The following is an 8,267-nucleotide window of genomic DNA, read 5'->3' on the forward strand; positions in this document are numbered from 1 at the left end:
TTTTTTTTTTTTTTTTTTTTTTTTTTTTTTTTTTTTTGTGCAATAGAGGATCGAAGTCTGCTGGCCAAGCTTGAGAAGTTAAATGACTATGTGTATCAGTGTATGTATAGGACCCCCGGTTCTTCGAGGTTTATGTAAGAGTTAATTCTAGCAATGGTCTCCCAATTATGTTAATTTTCTAAATTAAAATTGGTCCTTGTCTTTTAATTTGGACGGAAAGACACTTGACTATTGAATTTATTCTGACAATAGTCCTTCCGTTTGTGGCCAGTTAGTGGGGCGTTATGTGTGGAAATAAATGAGTCTTTTCATTTTATTGCCTTCTTCTTTTCCATAACCCTAGTGCCATTTTTGGAAACTTGTGTAATAATCCTAATGTCTTAAATGAAAATGTATATTTTTATTCTAGATAGACATGACCATTTGTATGTGTATGTATGCATAGGATCCACAATTTTTGAAGGCTTGTGTAGTGAACCTATCCGTAAGTGTTCATGCCTCTTGCTTGTCTCCTTGAATGTGTTTGTGTATGTATATATACGACACGTACTCAATAAAAATAAAAATGTACATTTTAACCCGGTCATGTCCACGGTCACTGCATACACAATTCTTCAAACATTGAGGGTCTATATATATATAGCATACAAATTATTCTAGTATATGGACTTTCAAATCTTACTCCTTAAATTTACTTTCTGATGTGACGGACACTGATCAGTTAATTTTTTCATGTGGTTCCCAATATAAGTATATACATTAAAATTTTGTGTCTAGAAATAAAAATTGAGAATATAAAATGAGATTACACATGCTATCTTCCTAAATTATATATATATACTCCGTATAACTCATCTTGTAAAATTCAAATTAGATTAAGGCCCTGTTTGATAAAATAATTAGTTTATCAGTCAATTTTAGCATATTTGACCATTGTTAGTTGTTTGACTTGGTTAAAAAATTAATATAAGTGTTTGGTTAATAAGCTTTTTGTAACTATAAAATATTAAATTTCAAAAGGCTACTCAAAGCAACCTTTTCAATTAGCTTTTGAGAAAAGAAATTATACCAAACAACTATCAACTAACAGCTAATTTTCCAAACACTTTTCTACACTCAACTAATATTATCTATTAATTATGGCCATGTTTGGTCGCTGCTAGCTGATTGGGTTGGCTGAATGTGTTAGAAGATATGATTAGTTGATAACATTAGCTGATTGTAGAAAGTTGTTTGGTAAATTAGCTGTTAGCTGATAGTTGTTTGGTATAATTTATTTTCTCAAAAAACTAATTGAAAAGGTTGCTTTAAATAGCCTTTTGAATTTTAATATTTTCGAATTACAAAAAACTTATTAACCAAACACTTATATTGATTTTTTAACCAAGAAACAATTAATAGTGATCAAATAGACCAAAATTAACTGATAGACTAATTATTTACCAAACAAGACATATACCTCTTAACTCAATTAACTAACAGTTATTTATCAATTATCAATTATCATACCGGGCCTAAAGGTACAATAATGTGATATGAGTGCCGGTCACATCAGCGGCGCTCCAAAGTCGGATTATATAAGAAAAGGGACATGGATTATCTGTACTACGGAAGTGATGATAAGTTGCACGGAATTTAATATGGGAATCTTTTTTTTTCCCTCGAAACGATGATAACTTTAAGTAATATGGGAATCTTGAACAACTTTTTTTAATTACGTAATTACGTATGATCTAGCAATAGTAGCAGCCCGTGCATGAACAGTGTTGAGCAGCCATCCCGACCCACATGTTCCCATTTCCATGCATCTCCATCTCATCTCATCACATCAATTTTTAATGCTTACAAGCAATAATTAATAAAAGATCCAAAACTCCCACAATCATAACTCAGTAATTTGAAGTACTTCGCAAAAAAGTAATGTTAAATAACCTTACTTTAACCTGAGCAACAGTAAATTTTATCAGTTGAACAAAATTTGAATCAATTTTATAGTGATTTGTAAATTGTAATCAACCAAATAAAGTTACAATAATTTAAGAGTTGATTCCAGTTATGATCCTACATTTATAGGGGACATTTTACTTTTAGTTATTTTTTAGAATATCTATTGTTGGTCCTAGCTAGAATTATTGTGACATTATCATTTTTGGTCTTCTGTTAATAAGCATATTTAAATGGTGTTAAATATGAGAACGTTTCCGCCTATGATTTTTTTTAATATTATTTGGAGGGGAATACCCAAAAATGCATGATGAATTATACATTACAGGTGTCTCGCCAAGTTGGGAGACCACTACTATCATCCTCTAAAAGGCCTAGAATTCTATCTGGTGGATTTTCCAGAATATGCAAACCTCTAGGAAGACCCCTAGACATCTTGGCTAGACTGTTCGTAACTTGGTTTTGTTCACGTGCAATCTGATTCCTGCCAAACCTCAACGTATCGCAATTCTCTTTTGCAGGGCTCGAGAATGTTATGGGCTACAATTGTTGGAGGTTTGGCCGCAACAAAATAGCTTGCAATTTCACTCGAGTCGCTCTCAAAAATAACTCTGTTGAACCCCAAGTGAGATGCTAGTTGATCCTAGATTTATGTGTCATTTTACTACTACGGAGGCTTAGGTTGTAGAGGCTTGCTTCCAAAATACAATTGAAGAAAATAGAGGACTCCAGAAGTGAATTAGGAATTTTGTTTTTTTTTTAAATAGAAATAAAAATATAGCATATCAACTCACTTTGTGTGTGTACAAAACTAAAATCCCGTCGTATTTAACGTCATTTAAACATGTTTGTTGACGGAGGACAAAACATGATCAATCTATAATAATACTGGAATCAATATAAGATTTTTTTAAAAAAATAATTAAAAATTAAATGGTACCTATAAATATAAGAACTAGAATAAAATTAACACGTAATTGTATATATGTGGTCTGTAGCTCATCTCCAGCGTCAGGTGAAACACGTTTGGATGGAAGAAGCTAAGGAAACTGCATTGAACTTTCGTTTTGTCCGACTATACACTATAACCAATTATCTTGCAGTAAGTGTGATTAAAACAGAATGAAATCTTCTTCTTTTTTTTTTGACAAACAAATCTTCTTCTTCGTTCTGTCTTTTACTTTTCCCCTTTTTCTTTTCTTCCGTCGGCTTCCGTCATCAAAGGAAAAAAACAGTTACACAGTTATATATATATATATATACACAGGAATCTAATCGACACATCTTCACAAGAACCAAAAACGTGTCTCCCAAACAGCATTGTTATTATGACAAAACCCTATCGAGTCGCAAATCATATCGTCTCCAAATTCGAGATCGATATTATTTTATTAATAGTTTTAGGTTTCGTTCTATATCTTAATTGAGTGTACACCTATTTCAATCATGATTGGATATACTATTTATATTATTTCTATAATTTTATATATGTCACCAGTTAATTGTTTATAATTTCTTATATTTATTAATTATTTCTAAATTAATTAGTTATACATCAGTGATGATGACGTCACAAGAGTGATCAATCATTCAATCTACTAGAAGAGGTTGGCTCAGCTCATTTAAAAAGATTCCTAAAATATAATTCAAATCATCATCTTGAAAAACTTAAACAAATCAACCTATCTTGGAAGATCTAAACAACTTTAACTTGTCAAGCACTTTATGTTCAAATGGTATGCAGTAATTCTCTCATATGTGAGGTCATGAGATCGAGCCTTATTGAGGCAATGACATTAACTTTTTGTGCTCTCAACAGGTTGAGATCAGGATCATTCTATAAGACGAAATGTCGAGCCTTATTGAGGCAATGACATTAACTTTTTGTGCTTCAACAGGTTTAGATCAGGATCATTCTATAAGACGAAATGCTACGTTTGTCTATGAATGTTATTACACGTGGAACATATGTGAACAATGTTTCATGTAAAAAAAAAAGTGGAATAATCTCATTAGTCCATCTAGGTTGATCAACGTTGAAAAATAAAGAGTGGAATAATCTCATTAGTCCATCTAGGTTGATCAACCTCTGAAAAATAAAGAAATAAAAAGCAGATAAAGAGTGGAATAATCTCATTAGTCCATCTAGGTTGATCAACCTCTGAAAAATAAAGAAATAAAAAGCAGAAGTTTATAAAACTGACATCACATTTTTTTTCCTTTATTTTTTCAATTATTGGACAACTCGGATTAATAGAAGAGCTTATTATTATTATTATTATTTTAACAAAAAGTATCGGTCTCACTTAAACATGCCGCTACATGTATGACTTGAAAATTGAAAGCATATCTTTACAAAAGAATTCCTCATTTTTCATTCCAAGAAATAAATGTGAAATTTCACAAATGAACGACTTTTTCTATTCTTTTATGATTTGAATTTGATTCTTAAATACAAAAAATATGTAAACAAACAAGATAATTAAATTCAAAACTCATGAATTAAACAGACCTTTATATTGTTTTGATACAATGTTCAATTATTCATTATATTGTACTCTACGTACTTCTGGTATATTATATCATCATTGTTTATTTGTATATTACGTCGTTTCTGTCGCTCGTGTTTCTCTCAGAAAGATTGAGACTTCAAGCACGAAATAGGTAAACAATTCTTTTCTTTTCTTTTTATTTTATTTTTTAATTAGAGAATTCCTAAAGGATAGCAGCCATGAAATCTTATTTTATTTTCTTTTTTATATACATACATTAGATTTCTTAACTTGAACTAGGCTAATTTTACCGTTCTTACGCATTCAAAATTCTTGTTCAAAAGTTTCGGGAGGAGATAAATTGTGAGTTGCTCAACTACTCAAGCTGCCTCTCAGCTGGTTATTCCTATCATTGACATTATGCAAAAGCGATTCATCTTCACACTTTGATTAACTTGAAGAATCCAATCTCTACGAGGAAGTCAGTTTTATTAACTAGTAACAATGAAAAGCTAAAGAAATTCCGTAAACGAAGCATGATCCATGAGAATCTATTGGGAATAAGCATATTGAAAGAGTAATTTTGCACAGCTCTCTTAAATTCCATTTCTAATTTTGCCTCTTATAATGACATCGCCTTATTAGATTTTTTAGTACTCCATATTTTTTAACTGGTAAGTGGAATCAACTAATTCATATGCAACTAATGAACATAAGACACATAATGAGTGAAAATTAGGAATAAAGAACACCTCTCTAATAAATAAATTTAATAAGAGCCAACCAAGTTAAGTGTCTAAGTAGAACTAAATAATGTCGGTGTAATTGTTTGTTAAAATGAATGGTTCATATTATTTTGATTTTAATATTTTTTTTCATAAGGTTCGAACCCATCCCAATCAAAATTGACATAATTATTAAACATATACTATGAATATGTAGTGTATTAAAAAATATAATATAAACTTTAATATGAGCTTTGTTCAATTAATTAGAATCACGCATTGAGCATTAATAAAACGGTACACATAATTTACAGTATATATTCAACACAGATGAAAAACTATGCATATTATCATTGTCTTTTTGAAGGTGCACTGCACCAAAGCACTAAAATTGCAATGAAGCACACCAGGGGACTAAATCAAATCAAGAATTTTTTTTTATGGCGGAAATGGCAACAAGAGGAAGCATGGGTCATGCCAATTAATAAGATTTTAATTGTGTTGCAAAAGCTATGCTTGGGTACTATCCAGTGAGGGTGCTTCCCTCTAAAATTGCTATTGTACCAGTTAATTCAACATTTCTGACACAGCTCATAGTTATGTATTCTTGAAATATTTACTTTTATAAAAAATTTGATAATCTTTCATAGATATATGCCAATATATCAAATAATACTTTGATAAATTCTAAAACCCTAATTTAATACACATTAGGTATTAGACTATTCGCGCAATGCGCGTGTGATAACTAGTTTTACAATAATAGAATACACAATTGTTGAAAAATGAGCTAAATTGGCATTTAGAGGTTATTTAGTACTTTCCCTCATTTAAATTCTCGTGAAAATATTTCCATGAAATATATTTGATAGGAATAACTTTACAAAGAAAATTAATTAATATGTCAAAAAAAATAATTAATATGTTTGGTCTTACACTGAAAACATGAGAACTGAATTACCTAGAAAATTAAATAAGATGTTTGGTTCGATTAAGCTTTCATATGAATTTTTTTTTGAATCTCTAATATATATATATATATATATATATATATATATATATATATATATATATATANATATATATATATATATATATATATATATATATATATATATATATATATATATTCTTACTATGTACAAATGTAAAAAAAAAAAAAAGTAATAATTGTGAGTTTAATAAATCACTTGTAAATTAATAAATCTTATTCCAAAAAATTATAGTCTGCAACAAGAATATTCAAAATACAAAATAGTATGTATGTAAGGAAGTGTTGAGATTGATAAATTTCTTTGATAAACAGTGATGGTCAAAGAGACAAATTTCTTATATTTATAAGACAATTTTAACTTGGGGTGTAGATTCCCATTCACCTGAAAAAGAAATCCTACCCCCTTATGTGTGATTTATTTCCCTTGATGTCATTGAATTAGATTCCCACTGACCGAACAAATTTTCCTAATTCAAAGAGTATACCAAAGGTGAGAATAATTTTTACTTTTTAAATTCTCAGGAAATTTTGAACTTTTTTGGCTACTAAATTCATTCTTAAAGTTGTTGTTTTGTGATATAATTTTTAGTAGAGTCCATTTTTTATATGGGTTAGTTCAAAGTATATTCAGATTCTCCAAGTTGAAATGATGAATTTGATATATTATACGCTCAAAATGAATAATAGGTGAATGAGAAATTGATTCTCAAAGTGTACTTATTTGAGTTGTGAAGACTTTTAAGTAGTATTTGGTCTACATAAAAAAGAAGTAGTTATTAACTTTTAAGTAGTACTTGATCTTACCTGGGGCATGGTCTTCACCTTGTTATGGACCTATATATATAGGCACACGTACACTCGAGCCTAAGTTTGAACGTTGACTTTTTAAAATCAAAATTAGTTGTACTCATTAAGATAGCATATTGATATCAACCACTCGACGGTGTGAGAGACATCCTGGATCGTAATGCAAGAAGTATTTCTACTAGAAAAATTTACTAGCTCTTTCGGACCTTCCGGTCCCTCCTTTACACCAAAAAAAAAAAAAAAAAAAAAAAAAAAAAAGCATATTGATATTGTTACAAGAGGTTCACTTTTCTTTTTTAGGTTCATCACATAACCATGAATTTGAGCATTAATAAAATGCAACTTCTAGATATATGTACTTTTTTACATAAAGAGAATTAAATTTGAGATATTATAAAGAGAACTTTACAATTATGAAAAAATAAAGAGATCTTTACATTTATACAATTGAATCCTAAAATTTTTAGGAATAATTATTAACGAATGACATGTCATTCGGAAAGGTAATAAGTGTGCTATTTTTAATCTGAAATAAAATTTCGATTGGAGTATTATAGTCATATAGTGCTTACTGCTTAGTCCCCCAACCAGACAGTTTGGACTTTGGAGGATCAGCTTTGGGTATCCAAACTTTAGAAATTAGGATCTAGGTGATCTATTTTTATTTTTATTTTTTTTCTCTCTCTTTAATGTTATTTAAAAAAAAAAATCTACAATAAATTTCTCTTTAACCTTACGATTTCGTTGATCCCAATGAATTATTTGTCCTTTTCCTGGTGATGACACAAGATTTTAGATAAGAGGAAAAAATTGGCGTACATATAATTGAGATGTATGTAACTTAAAATTAAATTTCATAATGTAGTACGAGCTAAAAATTGACTAGTCACGCACTCACTACACCTGTTATGTCATTTTACATTCCAACAAAAATAACAAAACACGAAACTATTTGGTGGGAAAGGAATTTAACAAGAGAAATGATAAATTACTAAATCATGTGAGACAAAGATATTAAGTTTTCACCAACCATGCACATACAATTATTGGATAACGGAATCGATTGAAGGAATAAAATAAAAAAAAAATTGCACCAAAAGAAAAACGTTGTAAGTACCGATCAAATTTAATAAACAAAACACTAAAGATTAGAGAAATTGACGATTAGCCGATTAGGAATTCTCGTAGTACATTAATTTATGTTCTTATCAATTATTTATGTTTACTAGAGGATTGGTGGGCCAAATTAAATCCTCCCATCATTGAAACATTATGCTGATGGTTATGTGAGACACTGATAAACAT

This window comes from Ipomoea triloba, chromosome 6 (genome assembly GCF_003576645.1).
Source record: "Ipomoea triloba cultivar NCNSP0323 chromosome 6, ASM357664v1".
Classification (NCBI taxonomy): Eukaryota; Viridiplantae; Streptophyta; class Magnoliopsida; order Solanales; family Convolvulaceae; genus Ipomoea; species Ipomoea triloba.